General features: G+C 38.4%; 1 pseudogene; it reads right to left on the bottom strand.

Annotated features, from left to right (window-relative positions):
* LOC123240686 overlaps positions 1-19,828 on the bottom strand; it is a 118,079-nt pseudogene extending 98,251 nt beyond the window's left edge.
* Positions 19,829-20,140: the final 312 nt, after the last annotated feature.

Below are 20,140 nucleotides of genomic sequence, written 5' to 3'. Positions count from 1 at the left end.
TATTACATCAGAGTGCAAAATTTTGTGAACCTCAATTTTCTATACAAGTCAATGAAATTGATTGGCAATGCAAATCTTGAGCTCCTTCTTCTGACACTCCTCAAGGAGGCAACTGCAGAGTTGTAAGACCTGCACAAGTGTGGCAAAGGGATGCATTACAATATGCCTCTTTTGTAAAAATAAAAAATGGATATGTAACTGGAGATAATTACTCTCATGCTGTATGGGCGAAAGCTCAAAATGGAGAAGTATGCAATGTTGTTGCACATCTTTCAAATATTCTTGCACATTTGGCTATTCCAAAACAGTTAAAAAATTGGAATAATAATGCTTATGCCAGCAAGAGATGGGCAAAATTGGACAAATCATGGAACATCTCTCTTAAGGCTGGTATCCCAGGAAATTCTAAAAGACTACCAATTGGGAAAAGAGCTAAAAGAAATATAAAAGTCCAAATTCAAAATTCAAAAGCCCAAATTCAAAACCAAAAAGGATGTTATCAGACACTTTCTAACAAACCAGTTCCAAGAAAAAGACCCAATGAGTTTTTCATTTGGGGTCGAGATTTTGCTTCTATTTTCACAGGTATCAGGAATGCATGGAAGAAAACCAGAGTCATCAAGCATTCCCAGAAAAGACCAGCCCAGAGAGAAGAGAAAGCAGATGTCTGTCCAGCACTAACCATAGGACAGCACAGCTACCAGATCCCAGAAAAACAGCATACGAACAAACAAGGCTCAGCCACTGACTTGAGAACAGGTCTAATGAACTATCCACACAGATGAACTTTTTCATTAAGAGACAGTTTAAGTGCAAAAGACTTATTAACTTGCTTACAGACATTTTATTCTAAAAACATATGGGTATTTATTGACGATCAACTTTTTACATGCACCCCAAAAATTTAAATTGTATTGTACAATGTATATCTTGCAATTATTTTTGTTGGAATTGTTCCATGTTACTCAAATTTGATCTGAAAATTATTTTCGTAATTGGAAATGTCATAATGGTACATTGGATACTGTTCACTTGCAAAAGAAATTGTTTCTATTGTCCTAAATGTATATATGTGCTAATTCTCTTAACCTGTGTACGCTATATTTGCAAAAAAATATATATATGTATGTATGTATGTCTTTGCTAGAATTAGGCTTGTATAAAAACCTATTTGGATTGAAATTGCTAAAAAAAATCTACCTTTTAATTGAAAGGGAGACGTAATGATTCGATAACCAAATAGTATGTTATAATTTGGAAATATTTGTACTTTTGTATATGCATCAATTGTACTATCCTTTGTTGAAAAGCTTTTACCTTGTGAAAAATCTTGTGCACTCACACTGTGAATTTGGATAAGGAAACTGATCTCATTTTGAGTGAGAAACTTTTGGTTGGCTAAAAAACATTTCCACATGAAATGTGAGCCACCAGTCTAACATTTTTCATTGTTTATTTTATTTTTCATCTGTAATGAGGCATTTGATTTTACATTTTTCTTTTCTTTCCTTTTAATTTTCCCATTTTATTTTTTTCACTCTACTTTGGATACTGATGTATATGGGAATCAGTACCAAGATTTTGATTTTGTAGATTAAGATCATTTTTATATATTGGGCCTATTCGCTTATCCAAAAGCTTAAGGATGTAGGAATCTGCAAGCATTTGGTAAATATCATGGGACTAGTATGTATTATTGTGTCTGATTTCAGAAGGAGAGACCGAGACAGAGCTTTTACAATTTGCCAGAAAGCCTAAGATCCAAAAAGACCTAAAATCCATATGAGAAAGATGGATATCAGTTGCTAAGGTCCTGGTTGGAGGTAAAAGGACGCAGTGTTTTGACACCCTCAAACGCAGGTCGGACTTCTACCAAGTTTCCAACTAATATCTCAATGTGGCTGGCATCTTGGCTCCACCATCCAGAAAATCTGACATAAAATCAGACTGGGAAATAAAACTTCCCTTTCAGCTCAAACTAGACCCTTCTCTCACTTTAAGGCTTTACAACTTCCTACACCCTTGACTGCTAATAGGTAAAATGCAATATACTATGTGTCCTACAGGTTTGTGGAACTTATGTTTCACATTAATTCTGGCCTTCTTACATTTTCTGATTTGAAATTTTATTTTCCAACATTATTTTTTAAACAAGAATCTTTTGATTGCTAGATTTCACTTTGCATCTTTTTCAAATTTTTAATCTTATTCTTACAATTACTGTTTTCACTTTTTTCTTTCAGATTTTCCCTTTTCCCTTTAGAATTTTCCATTCTTTTTTGTTTTTAAATTCATTAAGTTTTTTTCCACTCACTCTAATAATTTTTTTCTTCTTTTTTAATAAAAAAAAGGGGGATATGTAGCAATCCAGGTATACATTAATTGTGATATTTTAAGAAGTATTCAAAAATTTAACTCTTATAGTGCTAATGATTGATCTCTGTAATCTTGAGTCAAATCCTTGCCAAATCCCTATCCTTTCCCTAAGGCTACACCCCAGAAGACTGGTCAGTTATCTCAGTCTCCTTACTTTTCCTTCAATGATCAATTAACATAGGTATCAAACATCAGTAGATGCCTTAGGCCATATCCCCTCTGGATCCGGATCTTAGCTCTACCTATTGTTTTTGGTTTTGGCAGTTTGCATTTTATGATGATTACCTCATAATGTTAATGTATCAAGCCACCAAGCTCTTCCCTTCCCCCCATACTGTTGTAACCCCAATAAAGATGACAAGGAATGAGTTGGCAGAGAAGCTCTTAACCATCAGAGCTCCTAACCATGAAGCTCTTGACCATCAGAGCTTACTCGCTGTCTGTCTACCTTATGCCAAAACTTTCTGTGTCTGTGTGTCTTTATTCTTGCCTTATGTTCTCTTTCCATTAGTCCTTAACCCGTAACCCATTTTCACTCAGTCCTTGGTTCCCCTTTCTGAGTGTTCAACCCACTAGGAATCTTCATGGAGTCGGTGGACAGCTTCATAGTACTTCAGGGCAATTTTGCTGAATAATTTCTTTTAGTATGGAGTCCAAATTTCTATTAATTTCTGCTTTTTCAGGAAGACCAATGATTTTCAGTTTGTCTCTTCTAGACCTGTTTTCTTGATCTGTCAGTTTCTCATTGAGATATTTCATGTTTCCTTCTATTTTATCAGTCTTTTGACTCTGTTTTATTTGTTCTTGCTGTCTTGATAGATCATTGGCTTCTACTTGCCCAATTCTTGTCTTTAGAGACTGGTTTTCGGCTATAAGCTTTTGATTTTCCTTTTCAGTTTGGTCTGACCTGTTTTCCAGCTGTTTGATTTTGGTCTCAAATTTGCTTATTAATTCTTTTGATTTGGGGGCATCTTTTTCTAATTGCCTAATTCTAGCCTTTAGAGACTGGTTTTCGGCTACAATCTTTTGGTTTTCCTTTTCAATCTGGTCATTTCTGGTCTTTGATTTACTTGCCTCACTTTCCAATTGTGAAATTCTGCCTTTTAAACTGTTATTTTCTTGCCAGATCTCTTCCATCTTTCTCATGATCTCAGATTTGAACTCTTCAAGTCCTTGTGACCCGTTTTCATTGTTTTGGGAAGGTTTGGATATGGTTACTTGTTTGTTCTCCTCTGCTGTTTCCTCTGTTGTCCTGATTTTTTCTGTGTAAAAGTTGTCAAGTATTAAAGGTTTTTTCTTCTTATCTTTCTCTTCTGGTTTTCCTGATGATTCTGGCTTGCCATTGTAAGCTGAGTGCCCTCTCAGCTTTATGCTTGCGCCCAGGATCTGTCTGCACTCTTAGACTCCTGAGATCTCAAGTCTAGTTGTTCTGGAGCAAGCCTCCTGGTGGTCTCCTTGCTCGTTCTTCTGCCTGAAGCTTCTTTAACAGTCTCTGGGAGCTGCTTCCGCAGTCAAGCACCTCTCTGCACTGGGTCCCCACTTGAGGTCCGCTCCTGCACTCAGAATCAGCCCCTTTGTCCATGCCTTAGTCTGTGCCTTAGCCTCCGCCTGTGTCAGCCTCTTCACTTGGGTCTGGGCTCAGGGTCTGTGATCAGAGTCCATGAGTTCTTTAGCCTCTTGGGGGGTCTTAAGCCTTGCTGCTCTCAGGAACAAGCCCTGGTGAGCTGCCAATGACTTAATGGGTTCCCTAAACTTGCTCTGACTCTTGTGAGCTGGCTTTGGCGCTGTACGTGGTGTGGGGTGGGGGAGGGGGTTGCTCCACTCGTGTTTTCGTGAAAGCTGTTTCACCCCTTTATAGCAAGGAAATGCCCCAATTCAACATACCTTCGATGCTGTGCCCTGTTTTGGGGTCCCTTCTTTCCTCTGGATTTGTTTTTATGTCTTCTTGAGGAGTCCTATATGCGTGGGTTAGGAAAGGTCAAGCAGCTGCTTTTTACTCTGCCGCCATCTCAACCCAGAACCCTGTTTAAATTTTAGAAAAAGATTTTCATTTCAAATTTTAATGTAGTCAACTTCACTTTGAGAAAAATGATTGATCTCTTTTCCCTGAGAACTCGAATCCAGAAGATTAGTTTCCCAATGTTTCTCTTGAGAAAAGTGAGAAAAGGTGAAGTAAACACAGTGTTCCTGACTGTTTCATTTTCTTTTCATCCTGAAGGTAATAAAGCAGAAAACTAATAATTAACCTAATGTACAAAACTTATGGTCCAATGAATACAAACAAAAATGCAATTGGTGTGATTTTTTTACTTAGCAAATACCAGCTTTGATTTTGCTTTACTGTCTATAAAATCTCAAAATTGGATGAAGACTTTTCCATAGAAAATTGCTTTAATAAGTTGTGACTAAACTTCTCAATCATGTTTTCCTCCTGCTCTGCAATCTCTCTCTGATAATAGGGTGATAGAAAGTCTCATTTGAGAAGCACCTAAAATATGGGGCTGGGACCCAGGTTCCTGATTTCCTGGCCTCTGATCTCCCAGAGGATCCACTTTCCTTCCAAAGAGAGAATGGCCCTTAGGCTGGGAAAAACAAGATAGAGGGAAAGGCTCCCAAAGTGTGCAAATGTTTCCAGGTTGGAGGAGAGGATTAAATTGGGTGAGGGGAATAGGTCTGAGGTGCAGATTGAAAAGGGGTAAAGTATGCCTACCTAGTGATTTGGGGGATGTGAGAGAGGGATATGTTTGGGAGAATCAGGAGGATGCAGATTCTGGATGTCTTAGTTTGGAAGAAGATGAGCATAGCAGGGACAGAGATAGAAAAAAGGCAGGAGATTCAACTCAGAAAAAGGAGGGTAGGAGACCCAGAGCAGAGATGGGGAGGGTGGGAGGTTGGGGGAGGAGGAGCCTCCCAGATGGCCAGCCTGGTGGTGATGGTCCAGGTAGAATTTGAGCCCTGGGTAGCAATTTTTGGAGGCCTGGGAGGAGTCTACAGTAGAAGAGAGTGATTCCAGTGGCCCAGGCTTTTTGAGGAGGCAGGGTGGGACCCTTGGGACTGGGAAGACTTGCCCAGAGTGGGCTGACTGGAAACAACCATTGGAGCTCAGATCAAACTTTCTTCTTTTTCTGGAACCTCAGGAATTAGTCTTACTTCTGTTGGAAGCAAGGTCCTCCCTGCCTTCTTCTCTTGTAGCCATGATCCTTCTGCCTTCTGGAAGTCAGTCCTGTGCATGCAGGTCCTAGGTAGGTCAGAGCCAGGAAGCCATGTGGCACGTGGGTTCTGCTGACTGCCTTTCCCTTTGAGACTCATCCTCCCTGTCTGACCTCATGGTTACTGTCCACTGGGGCTAATAAATACAAGCCCTTTTACCTCTCCCATCTGGCTCTCTGGCCAGCTCTCCTTTGCTATTTTTTTGTCCAGGTTCCCCACCACATCCTGCATTGCCCACAGGAATTATGGGTAATGCAGAAAGGAATCCTGAAAATGCAGTTCCAGGGATTCAAGATTTTCCAACTATATATTCCCCCTTTGTGATCCTTTGGGAGACCAGTCTCCCCAATGGATCTTGGAAACATAATCAAATTAAAACTTATACTAATTCAGAGATAAAAGGGAAATAAAAGGGAGAAAGAACAAAACCAATGTTAGGTACATTGACAAAAAGCCAATTAGTGGGCAGTCCCCTTTTTGGCATAAGAATGTCCATTCAAAATAAATGCATTTAACCCTCCCAAAGTTCAAATTCGCCATATCTCAAAGTTCACTCTGGATCTTCTGGTGCAGCATGTGGTCTCTACAGGCATCTTCATGGCACCTTCTGGATTCTGGGAGGTAGTCTCCTGTTCTAGATTAGGGTCAAATGCAAATCAAAATTCACAGCAATAACAGTCCCCCTTGAGGAGAATAAAACACATTCCCCCCTGAAAGGGATACCGGGATACACATAGGAATCACACAGGGATACATGGTCAAGTCATAAGGTATAAGAATCAATTATCAACAATATCAAAGAATCTAAAGAAATAAAAAAGAAAAATAATCTCTGAGGGAAATATAGAATATCAAAAACATGAAAAAAATTCACAAATCACAACAGGTTCTTGTAGTGATCTATGTCCCATAAACTTTGCAACAACAATCACTCACTAACCCAATTTATCGCCCTGGACTACAGTAAGTAGTCACATCATGAAAGAAATAGAAAAAAGAGACTAGATCTCGAAACAAATGGGAAATAGCATTTTCTGGTTTGATAGTTTTCTTTACTTTCAGGGATAATGGAGCTAGAATAATTGATGTTGTGTACTTGATATATTACATCTTAACATATGTTAAGCTCCGCAACCTTGAGTCTCACACGTGATCAAGTCTTTGAGCTCTTTTGTGCAGAATGTCATCAATCTCTGTAGGATTGGTTTGGTTTCTTGTACCTTTTTGTGCTCTTTTGGCATTTTGAAGGTCACCTTCTGTGCACCTTTGTGGTCCGTTTCTCCTTGGATTAGATATATCCATTGAGTAAAAGTCTCATAATATTTAAATAACTAATGGCAGATTTCCATAGTCCAAAGCTTTTTGGGTATGCATTTATATGCTAGACAAATGGACATCATAGCTTATTCTATTGCAAAAATCAAAACAGTCAAAAAAATCTTTTTTAATACTGATGACATGTGATTCAAATGTAAAAAAAAAGAGGGAAAAAATCAAATACTGTATGGCACATGTAGGAAGAAAAAACAAAAATATTAAAAATGTGTAGTTTCACCATCACAGAGGTAAAGTATAGAGGCTAATTTCCAAAAAATACGATTCATTTCCTCTTTAACTTGCCAAGAGGCAGATAAAGCAATAATACATTGAAGAAAATACATAAAAAATCTCAAAAGGCACAAAATGTTACAAAACGCATATCAAGTCAATATAGGTCACTAATACAGCTATTCTGTTGTGAGGTAGTATATTTATTGTTCAAATACAAGGATTGTTACAAGAAAAATTGATATAAAAGGATATATTTAAAAATATTAAGGGTTTAATGTAATCCATTTTGATAATTAAGAAAATTGCATGCCTGCTAAGATCTAATTCAAAAATGCCGCCTTGGCTGCTTCCTAGCAAAGAGAGTGCATCCCAATCGCGTCCCGAGTCTTATACCTCTCTCTTACATAATCACACTTTCTGTACACCTGTATTACGCAAGAGGAATCATGGGAAATGTAATGTTCAAGTCCCCTAAACGTCCACAGGAAGTTTGTACCAGAGACCTCAATATTAAGATCAAGGACCCCAAATTTCCAATATCACAGGATTAACCAAATAGAGTGCAACAAAATAGTACAAACCCAGCAATAGGGAAATCTCATCACAATCAATAGTCAAATACAATCAATAGTCAAATATAAGTAGTACAGGCAATTGTTCATTATCAATAGAGAGTACTCATTTTATATGACTACAATGAATCCCTCTCCCCAATTTTAATCACTATTGGTGTAGTCAATAGGACTTGGAATGGTCCATCATAAGCAGGTTCAGTTGACCCAGTACATTTGAAATACTTTATGTACACACTGTGACCTGGGTTCAAATCATGAAAGTAGAAGTGGTTTATGAGAATTTGATTGTGGGAATACTGAGGCAGCATGGGTAGGAACAGGTAGAGCAGTAGGACAAGATTTCCTCGGGGCTGTGATTGGTTGTGGGGTAGGAGAAACAAGGGAGGGCCATTGGTAGAAAGATCAGGGAAGGTAAGATTAGCCAGGAGCATGAGAGAGGATGTTCTGCATATGAGATATAATAGAGGGGCCTTTCATCTCTATTTCAGGAGAAATAGGATTTTCCTCTTTTAGTGATTCAGAAACAGGTTTGCAAAAATCAGACATGTGTCAGAGAGAATCTTCCTTTGCCATTTGACCTTGAAAGTAATGCATGAAATCATACAATTTAATTTGCATGTTTGCCTGCATTCTCCATTGGGAAGCTTGTTGTGACTTAAAAGTCAAGAATTGAAAAAGAAAAATTCCAAGCAACATAAGGAGAAGGAGGCAATCTGGAACCTTAAAGTTCCTAATTGGGCAAAAGCCAGAAGACTTTCTTTGTTGAGTAGCATTCATACTGCTGAGCATTGTAATCAAAAGGGTAGATTAAAGAAATATGGAAAAGAGAATAATTTCCAATGGAAATATTTATTTATATATGTATTTTAATTTTTAAAAAAATTTATTTGAGGTAAAGGCAGGGTAAAGGGTATTTTGTCTTATTTTATTTTATATAATTTTGTTGGATTTTTATATGCAAAAAATATTTTTAAATTTATTTCTAATAATTTCATTCATGTATTTATTTTTGGGTGTTGCTGCCCTCTGGTGGCAGAAAACGGCCACTAATGTTCAGCAGGAAAAAGCGGGGGAGAATTGAGGAATGCTCAGTACTGGCCTCTGGTGATTAAGAGGCAACACTACAACATGGAGGGGTTAGGGGCCTGTTTAGGGTATGGAGTGGGAATTAGGGGCATGGTTAGGGGTAGGGTAGGGGATGTGTTTAGGGTGGTGGGTGGGAGTAACAGGCGTGGTTGTACTTACCAGAAACCAAAATGGAGGAAATGACTACAAAATAGGGCAGGTTTGCTGCTCAGGGATCTAAAAGGGTCTAAAATCTGTCGCAGCTGGAAACTGGGGGTTGAAGAGGTTACCTTGCTTTTTGAAACCCAAGTTGGGGCAGGGAGAGAGCTGGGAAGCATGCTGGGGTGGGTGAAAAAGGTCAGGACCTCCCCTTCCAAGGCAAAGAGTCTGGCAGAGTTTAGGGGGCAACTAGCTGTCCTCCAAAGAAAGGAACTCCCCTCATGCTGGGGCTGGGGCTGGGAGTCTTTTAAGCTTATCAGTCATGGAAGAAGTGGAGGAAGAAGTGGCAGAAGCAGGGAGGGTGACTGCAGTGACACCAGGTAGTGGGCCAGCTGCACAGGCTAGCACCTCAAGGAAGTGTCTTGAGGAGGCAGTGGGGAGCCAAGTGTGCTGCTGGGTGGCTGCTGGGCCCACTTGCAAAGGCTTGAGGCAGCGGGGGAGTGGGGGGGAAATCAGCAGAAAAGAGGCAGAAGCAGGGAGCTTGGGGATTTAGCAGGAAAGAACCCTGCTTCATGGCTCAGTGGGGGAGCTGGAAACCTTAGCTCCACAGGGGATCTGGGGGGAAGGATGAGGTAGAGGAAAGGATGGAGAGAGAAGAAGTGAGAACAGGAAAGATGAGGGGGGACAAGGCATCCAAAAGGTACTAGATGGAATGGGAGCCTGGAGGGTCTTCCTGCCTTTTGCATGGGAAGGAAGCCCAGGAGACTGGGGAAGGGAGGCAGTTTCCTACTTACCTAGTTTAGGTTCTGGGGTCTCTTTGTAAAGTTACCAAATTGTGGATTTTAAAATTAATATTCAGTATCTCCAAAGTATAATCTTTATAGAGATTTATTAATATTTAACTAGAGAGCTAGAGAACACAAAGACTACTTACCACTCAATTCACCTGGAAGAGGGGGGAGGCATTACCCAAAACATATATACAATCATGCAAAAGATGCACATAAATAGAAAGGAAAAGGATATTGTGGGTAATACAGAAAGAAATCCTGGGCAATGCAATTCCAGGGGTTCAAGATTTTCCAACTATACACTTATAAAAGATTACCTGACTACATTTATTTAACTAAAGTTAGTTTAATAACAAGCCTTTAAGGGAAGGTATTAGGATAGTGGAAGTAGGGATGGCGCTCAAACTTAAGCACAGATTTGGTTTCCAGTCTCTGTAAGCTTTTGAGCTTAGCTCAGGGCTCACAAGCTTTTAGAAATATCCTTTCTTTCTATTCTATGCTATATCAATGCTAGCTTTTATAAGTTCAAAGTCTTTAGGAGTAGACAGCAATAGGAAAAGAGATTCTGACCTTCAGAGCTGGGTTAGCCTGTCTCTTTGGGTGAATGCTCTAAAGACGGGCATTACTGTTCAAGCAGCCCCTTCAAAATCCTTTTTATATGAAGGTACAATCCATAGGAATCCAGGTAGGGGAAACAGTTGGTAAAATTGCAGGAATCGAGGTAGTTTCTATCTGGAGAGGCAGAGAGCTCCCTCTTGTCCTGAAGTCCAGGCAAGAATCAAGACAGCAACCATCCCTCCCTCTTAGTCTCTCCCTTCCCTCTTCCAACTGCCTTCGTTGTCAATCACTCTTCTCTCCAACATTTTAAACCCTTTCTGTGCAATTTTTTTTTTGCAGTTTTCATCTGTCTAAAGGGAAATATGGAAATACTAACACTAAAATGCTTAATATTCTACTTCATTTATGGCCAACACTACATAAATGTTAATCCTTGTTATTGCTATTATCATTATCTTTTACATCCTTATCTTGCTTCTTGGCAGAAGAGTGTTAAGGGCTAGGCCAGCACTGGTGAATGTTTTCAAGATCATATGCCTAAAATGCAACTTCAAGCTGCCTGTGAGCTCCACACGTTACCTTAGAGAGTTGAGGAAGTGCTTGCTATGGGTGGCTGGACAGACGGATGGAGCATGGAAAAAAATGTCCTTATGAGCTGTGGAGAGAGGGAATGAAGCAGCCCTTTCTGTGCCACTGGGGCACGCATGCCATGACTTTGCAACACAGAGCTAGGCAATGGGCTTAGGTGACTTGTGAGGATCATAGTTAGGAAGCATCTGAGGCCAGATTTTGTGAGTGTGAACCCCAATCCCCTTTTATGATTATAATAGTATTAGCCTCTATGATTATTTTAATAACATAATCATTAGTTTTAAGTTAATAGTTAAATAATATAGTTTGCTTTATAAGAATTACAAACATTAGCTAAGAAAAATACAATTTAGGGTGGTATGAAATCTTGTTTACAGGCATTTTGACCTTAAGCCTATAACCCAAGAGTTTCCACTTAGCCCATCACAACCCTCTCTATGTATGACAGGATAGCCAGACAAGAAATGGAGGACTGCTCTTGGGTGTAGGGCAGGACAGTCAGACAAGGAACAATCTTCTGACTACTAATATTTCATAATTGTCAGCAGAAAAACAATTAGCCCCTAACCCCTTATTGCAGAGGCCTTGAAAAGGCCAACCATAAAATCAGACATGGGCTACCACCAATAGTGATTATCTTTGTTCTTTCCAGCTTAATCAGAATTTCCATCATCAGTTAAGAACTGCCCATATGAAATGAGGTCTATGACATCTATTTTACAGCAAAATGCTTTTCCTAGTGAATTGGAGATATTGAATCTTATCTCCATCATAATGTGTTCAGTGTTTAGTCAATTATGAGCTGTAATCTTTCTCTGCATTCCTCTTCATTTCAAAAAGAATATTGTTCATTACTGATCATACAAGTCTTCTCCATCATTTGATATTTTATTTTTTGAAAAAAAATGATATCCAACATTTTAAATTTTAGTCTTGGATTTTCTCCCCCATGCCCAAGAGCTGTGAAGCAATATCAAATAGCTTTTGCATGTACAATATTATAAAATATTTTTCCATATTGATCCTTCTGTGGAACCAAATTCTCACAAACAAAACAAAAAATTGAAAGTGAAATCATTTTTCTTTGGTCCAGATTCAGATCTTTGCAGGAAACTGATGAAACTTTTATTATGAGTCCTTTGGGATTGTTTGGATCCTTGTATTGTTGAGAATACCTCAAAATAATTGTTCTACATACAATATTGTTTCACAATGTACAGTGTTCTCCTAGTTCTGCTAAATTCAGTCTGCCTCAATTCTCAAGTCTTTCCAGGTTTTCCTGAGCTCTTCCGTCTCATTAATTATAAAATAATAGTATTCCATTACAATCATATGCCACAATTTACTATTAATGAATTTCCTCTTACTTTCCAATTCTTTTGTCAGCTGCAAAAAAAAGCAGCTTTAAGTGTTTCGTTTTGTTTTTAAATACTAATAGGTCTTTCTCCTTTTTGTTTTTTAATGTCCTTTGGTCATCATTCCAAATTACTCTCTCCAGAATGGATGAATCAGTTCACAACTCCCCCAATACTGCACTAGTGTCTCAATTTCCTTACATCTCTTCCAATTTTTTTCACTTTCTTTTTCTGTTATAGGAGTCAATCTAATAGATTTGTGGTGCTCCCTCAAATTTATTAAAATTTGCATTTCTCTAAGTAATAGTGATCACCCACAACCTGAGGAAAACACAAAGAACTTGAGCACATTCATTAGGTTTTTCTGGACTATAAATCAAGAGATGATTTTTGGCTGAAAGCTTTAATATAGGGAATCCATCTGGAACTAGTCTGTTCAGAAGACATTTTCTCATACCGAACAAGCACTGGACTCTCCATTTTAATGTCTTTCTTCATTCATGACAGTAATAAGATGTCAATTCAAAAGGAATTCTAGGTTGGGAATAAAAGATGATTTTTGTCTGAAGTGCTTACCACATTGATCATATTCCCAAAGTTTCTCTCTAGTGTGGATCCTCTTACATTAAAAAATCTAAAAGTGGCAACTATAAGCTCAGCCTCAATCAGATTTCCCTTCAGTAAAGATTTTATGGCATGAAGTCACTGTGGAGTTTCATGTGAAAGCTGATCTGAACTGATTACATCCATAAAGTTTCTCCCCAATGTAGATGCTGTATTAAGGTGGTACTGGGGAGGGGATCGGATGGATAGAATCAGGCCAGTATCAGGATGTTAACTGTGGTTTGGGAAGGCCAACAGAAGCCCAGTTTAGGCAGAGCCTCGTCTGAGACCAATACACACAGACCACTTAGTACCAGGGAAGTTGTGTTTATTCTAAGAGGAAAGGATAGATGGGAATTAGGATGACCCTAAAACTAATGTCAACTAACTAAAATTTCCTAGATCTAATTGTCCCTTCACAGGGAGTCTTCAGAGAGTTTGATCGACACTAACCCTCACCTCTGTGACCTAAAGAAAACCCAGTCCCTGCTCTACCTAAATCTGCACTAACCCTCTGTCCCCCTTAGGGAGTATTAGAGGTAGTGGTCTATGGCAATTAGGCAAGGTCCAAGGAAAGGTCCTGGATACAAAAGGAACCCAGACCTGTTAGATAGCCTGATGTTCCAGAATCACAAGGAAACACAGCAGACAACAGCAAGGCAGAAGGTAGCATGAGGAATCAGGGTAGATCAACAACCACAGAGGACAGGCAGCCAATCTCTTCAGGTAAATCCAGAGACAAACCCCCAGTTAACCATCTAACCCCTACTTTCACATACTAGAAATCTTTATCCTCCTGCAACTCTCTCCTGCAGAACAACCTCTCTTGCTAAAACCCTCTCTTCCTTATAACAGTTCCCCACTTTGCACAAAGCCAAATTAATGATGAAAACAATATTTTGGCATTTGTGCATCAACAAACATATCCCACCTAAACCAAAATTCTTACCCAAAATAATTAACATCCTACACTCACTTATCTTATCCTATCTAATACTACCTTACTCTAGAGATTCAAACAAAGGAAAGGAAAAGGGAAAAAAATATACAATGAATAGTCACAAAGTTGAAAATATAAAGCAACCACATGCAAAAGCAAAACAAGCAAGAAAATATCAAAATGGAAATACAAACACAAAACTTCATACAAAACAATGTCATAAAAATATTCTTATCAACTAATAAAGAATCCTATCAAAGCTATTACAATGCATAAAACAGAGAAGTACAATAAACACAACATTGCATAAGCTTTTAAAAAAATGGCAAACCAAACCATCAAAACTTAATTATGCAAAATACATCCAAAAGTAGATGAAAATTCAAAACAATCTTATTCTAAATGAAAATATTATTACACAACACTGAAACTGTTACATAGAACTGTGCATCTAACTATCCTATGTAAAGAACTTAATCAGTGTCAGATATTAACTGCATACACAATTTCTACATATACACACACAATACATACATACATACAATATATACATCAAAGCTACACACATATTTATGTACACATATACATAACTATAATACAATTTTATCAATCTTATGATACACAATATTTCCATTATCTCTGGAATGTGTAATATGTAGCATAAAATATGTAATGCATGTTGTAATGTAATTCACTACCCTACCTTATCAACCCTTACCCTAATCTATCTAACTACATCCCTATATGCTTCCTAATATCATCAAAACAGAACATTTGAACTCAGACATTTTATCTCAATGAAATCTCCTCAAAACTAACCTATGTACCTATGCGGCTACTTTTCAAACCTACCTAAAATCTCAATAGTATACATATATCTACATGGACACTCACATATAACTAAATCCTATAACAAGTAACTATTCATTGATTCACTACTTGAATCAATGTATCCTATTTTCATGTTAATGTTTTTATGTTTCTTTATGTTGTATTGTTATGTTATGTTTCTGTTGTATGCAACATACCTACCAAAACTTAAGATTGTTCATCTTCTCATCTTGTCTGAAGAAATCTCTTCTCCAAAGTCCATGGCAGGAATATGTACTATTGAAGGCATTCTTATCTGAAAATATGCTATGTTACATTACACAAATTCTTAAAAACATTTGTTCATCAATCACTTGATCCTCTTCACTGAAAATTATTCTTTAAAGTCTCTCTCTGCTTATCAGCTACAAATCCTTCAGTCCTGCATAATTTCCTGTTGTCTTTGGATTCCCCTCTTCCACAGGAATTGTCTTTTCCTTACTGAACTATCTGCCTGCACACTCAATTTGAGTGATGAAATCTCAGCTTTCCACCCACTCTTCTTCTTCTTCTTCTTCACCTATATGGCTCACCAAAACTATATTAGGAACCCAGTTTTTGGGACAAAAACCCACTATTTGACAAAAACTGCTGGGAAAATTGGAAAAGAATATGGGAGAGAATGGGCCTAGATCAATATCTCACACCCTACACTAATATAAACTCAGAATGGGTGAATGACTTGAATATAAAGAAGAAATCTATGGGTAAATTGGGTGAGCACAGAATTGTATACTTGTCAGATCTATAGGAAGGGTAAGATTTTAAAACCAAGCGTTAGAAAAAAATCACAAAATGTAAAATAAATAATTTTGACTACATTAAACTAAAAAGTTTTTGTACAGACAAAACGAATGCTACCAAAATAAGAAGGGAAAGAACAAATTGGGGGAAAAAATCTTCATAACAAAAAACTCAGATAAAGGTCTAATTACTCAAATATACAAGGAGCTAAATCTATTCTACAAAAAAATCAAGCCATCTCCCAATTGATAAATGGTCAAGGGACATGAATAGGAAATTCTCAGATAAAGAAATCAAAACTATCAATAAGCACATGAGAAAGTGTTCTAAAGCTCTAATAATTAGAAAAATGCAAATCAAAACAACTCTGAGATATCACCTCACACCTAGCAGATTGGCAAAAATGACAAGGGAGAGTAATGAATGTTGGAGGGGATGTGGCAAAACTGGGACATGAATGCATTGTTGGTGGAATTGTGAACTGATCCAACGATTCTGAGTGGCAATTTGGAACTATGCTCAAAGGGCTTTAAAAGACTATCTGCCTTTTGATCCAGCCATACCACTACTTGCATTATACCCCAAAGAGATAATAAGGATAAAGACTTGTACAAAAATATTTATAGCCGTGCTCTATGTGATGGCAAAAAAATTAGAAAATGAGAGAATTTCCTTTGATGGGGAATGGCTGAACAAATTGTGGTGTCTGTTGGTGATGGAATACTATTGTGCTCAAAGGAATAAAGAACTGGAGGAATTCTATATGAACTGGAATGACCTCCAGGAATTGATGCAGAGTAGAAGGAGAGATCCAGGAGAACACTGTACACAGAGACGGATATACTGTGTTACAATCGAACATAATGGACTTCTCTACTAGCAACAATGCAAGGATCCAGAGCAAGGCTGAGTGACTTATGAGAAAGAAAATTAGCCACATTCAGAGGAAGAACTGTGGGAGGAGAAACACAGAAGAAAAACAACTGCTTGAAAATAAAGCTGTTGGGGATATTATTTGGGATGTAGACACTAAACGATAACTCTAGTCCAACTATCAATAATATGGAATTAGGTCTTGATCAATGATACATGTAAAACTCTATGGAATTGTGTGTTGGCTAAGAGGGGTTGGGGACTTGGGGGAGAGGGAAAGAACATGAAATGTGTAACTAGGGGAAAATATTCAAAATAAAAAAAGGAAAAAATCTATATTAGGGTGGTATTGAGGATGGGATCTGATGGATAGAATTGGGCCAGTATCAGGATGTTAACTGTGGTTTGGGAAGGCCAACAGAAACCCAGTCCAGGCAGAGCCTCGTCTGAGACCAATACACAGATCATTTAGTAATAGGGAAGGTCTTTGATCCAAAAGGAACCCAGACCTGGTCTTACAGTCAGATAGCCTGATGTTCCAGAATCACAAGGAAACACAGCAGACAACAGCAAGGCTGGTAGGATGAGGAATCAGGGTAGATCAGCAACCACAGGACAGGCAGCCAGTCTTCCCAGGTAAATCAAGAGAGGAAGACAGGCAAACACCCAGTTAACCATCTAACCCCTATTTTACATTCTAGAATCTTTATCCTCCTGCAACTCTCCCCTGCAGACCAACCTCTCTTGCTAAAATCCTTCTTCCTCATGACAATGCTCTGATATTTAGCCAGATAAATATTCTGTGAAAGTCATCGCACACTATTTTCATTCATGAGGCTTCTCTCCAGTGTAAACTCTCTGATGTGCGACAAGTTCGCACTTCTGTCTGAAAGCCTTTCCACAGTGTTTACATTCAAAAGGTTTTTCTCCAGTGTGGATTCTCTGATGGGCAGCAAGATTACTTCTCCCTGTAAAAGCCTTTCCACATTGTTTACATTCACATGGTTTCTCTCCAGTGTGGATTCTCTGATGTTCAACAAGAACTCTTCTCTCTGTGAAAGCCTTTTCACATTGTTTACATTTATAAGGTTTCTCTCCAGTATGGATTGTTTGATGACTGCCAAGGCTGTCCCTAAGAGTAAAAGCCTTTCCACATTGTTTACATTAAAAAGGTTTCTCTCCAGTGTGGATTCTCTGATGTACAACAAGAACGCTTCTCTCTGTGAAAGCCTTCCCACATTGTTTACATTCATAAGGTTTCTCTCCCGTGTGGACTCTGTGATGCCTAGCAAGATAGCCCCTGTGTGTGAAAGCCTTTCCACATTGTTTGCATTCATAAGTTTTCTCTCCAGTGTGGGTTCTCTGATGTGCAGCAAGATTACTTGCCGTTCTAAAAGTCTTTCCACACTGATTACATTCATATGGTTTTTCTCCAGTGTGGATTCTCTCATGTGCGACAAGATCACTCTTCCCTCTGAAAGCCTTTCCACATTGTTTACATTCATGAGGTTTCTCTCCAGTGTGTATTCCCTGATGTGCAACAAGATTGCTCTTCTGTGTGAAAGATTTCCCACAATGTTTACATTCATGAGGCTTCTCTCCAGTGTGGATTCTCTGATGTTTAGCAAGATCGCCCTTGCATCTGAAAGCCATTCCACATTGTTTACATTCAAATGGTTTCTCTCCAGTGTGAATGCTCTGATGTTTAGTGAGGTGGGCCCTCACTGTAAAACCCTTTCCACATTGTTTACATTCATAAGGTTTCTCTCCAGTATGGATTCTCTGATGCACAACAAGTTTGTTCCTTCGTATAAAAGCCTTTCCACATTGTTTACATTCATAAGGTTTGTCTCCAGTGTGGATTCTCTGATGTACAACAAGAGAGGACCTATCTGCAAAAGCCTTTCCACATAATTTACATTCAAAAGGTTTCTCTCCTGTGTGTATTCTCTGATGTCTAGCAAGATGGTTCCTCAGTTTAAAAGCCTTTTCACAGTGTTTACATTCATAAGGTTTCTCTCCAGTGTGGATTTTCTGATGTATGGCCACATGGACCTTCTGTGAGAAAGTCTTTCCACACTGATTACATTTATAAGGTTTCTCTCCAGTATGGACTCTCTGATGTGTAGCAACAGAGTCCCTATGTGTGAAAGCCTTTCCACATTGTTTGCATTCATAAGGTTTCTCTCCAGTGTGGATTCTCTGATGTGCAGTAAGAGAAGACCCGAATTTGAAAGCCTTTCCACATTGTTTACATTCATAAGGTTTCTCTCCAGTGTGGATCTTCTGATGTATGGCAAGATTGGAGCTCTGTGTGAAAGTCTTTCCACAATGTTTACATTCATAAGGTTTCTCTCCAGTGTGGATTCTCTGATGTGCAGCAAGATTGGCTCTCTGTGTAAAAGTCTTTCCACATTGTTTACATTCAAAAGGTTTCTCTCCAGTGTGGATTCTCTGATGTACAACAAGAGAGGACCTATCTGCAAAAGCCTTTCCACATTGTTTACATTCAAAAGGTTTCTCTCCTGTGTGGATTCTCTGATGTATGGCAAGAGTGTACCTCAGTTTAAAAGCCTTTTCACAGTGTTTACATTCATAAGGTTTTTCTTCAGTGTGGATCCTCTGATGTATGGCAACATGGACCTTCTGTGTGAAAGACTTTCCACACTGATTACATTTATAAGGTTTCTCTCCAGTATGGACTCTCTGATGTGTAGCAAGAGAGCCCCTGTGTATGAAAGCCTTTCCACATTGTTTGCATTCATAAGTTTTCTCTCCAGTGTGGATTCTCTGATGTGCAGTAAGAGAAAACATATATTTGAAAGCCTTTCCACATTGTTTACATTTATAAGGTTTCCCTCCAATGTGGATTCTCTGATGTATGGCAAGATAGGAGCTCTGTGTGAAAGTCTTTCCACAATATTTACATTCATAAGGTTTTTCTCCAGTGTGGATTCTCTGATGTTTGGCAAGATAGTCTCTCCGTGCAAAAGCCTTTCCACATTGTTTACATTCAGGTTTCTCTTTAGTGTGAATTCTCTGATGTGCAGCAAGATTGCACCTCTGTGTGAAAGTTTTTCCACAAGGTTTACATTGATAAGGTTTCTCTCCAGTGTGGATTTTCTGATGTGACTCATGCTCAGAGTTCTGACTATAAGGTCTCCCAACTTTATTAAACACAGAAACCATCTCTACATGTTTAGTTTTTGGATGTCTAATGAAGTCTAAACTAGAGCCAAAGGTCATTCCTCCTAGGTGACCTTGATACAAGGGCATTTTAGGAGGTTTCTCAGCCAACTGAATAAGGTCTAATTCTATAGGAAAGCATTTGCGGTATTCACTATCCTGAGAACAGTGATTTTCTGAGGTCAATTTTGTATACTGATTTAGAACTGAACATTGACTAAATTTCTCTGCTATTCCATCAATTTCACAGTCACTCTTTGGATTTTCATTTCCCTTGGTATTAGAGTCATAGATTTCTCTCAAAATGAAGTCAGAGAGACTCTCATTTGTGCATCTTTGGAGGATATATTCTTCTACAAAAAGGCTCAGCTTGGTAGACATCTTATTCACTTCAAAATTAGTGTCTGCCTCTGAAAAAAAAAGATATAAATAAAGAAGGAAGATACACACATGGAAATATACCTTCTTTCCTCTGACAGCAAAAAGCAAACTGATTTTTATTCTATTTACCCAGGCCAAAAGGAGTTTTCAAACTTAAACAAGCAGAATCAGTCTTTGATTATATGACCACTTAGTCATAATTGTAAATTGGATGATTTTTAGAAAGACTTTCACATACAATAACAATGGAAAAACACAATGGAGCAGTGACACAGGCAGACCAAAGATTCTCATCATGCTTCACAATTCATG

This window comes from Gracilinanus agilis, chromosome 3 (assembly GCF_016433145.1).
Source record: "Gracilinanus agilis isolate LMUSP501 chromosome 3, AgileGrace, whole genome shotgun sequence".
NCBI classification, from domain to species: domain Eukaryota; kingdom Metazoa; phylum Chordata; class Mammalia; order Didelphimorphia; family Didelphidae; genus Gracilinanus; species Gracilinanus agilis.
Note: the sequence above shows the minus strand (reverse complement) of the source record. Positions and strands in the feature narration are given on the sequence as shown.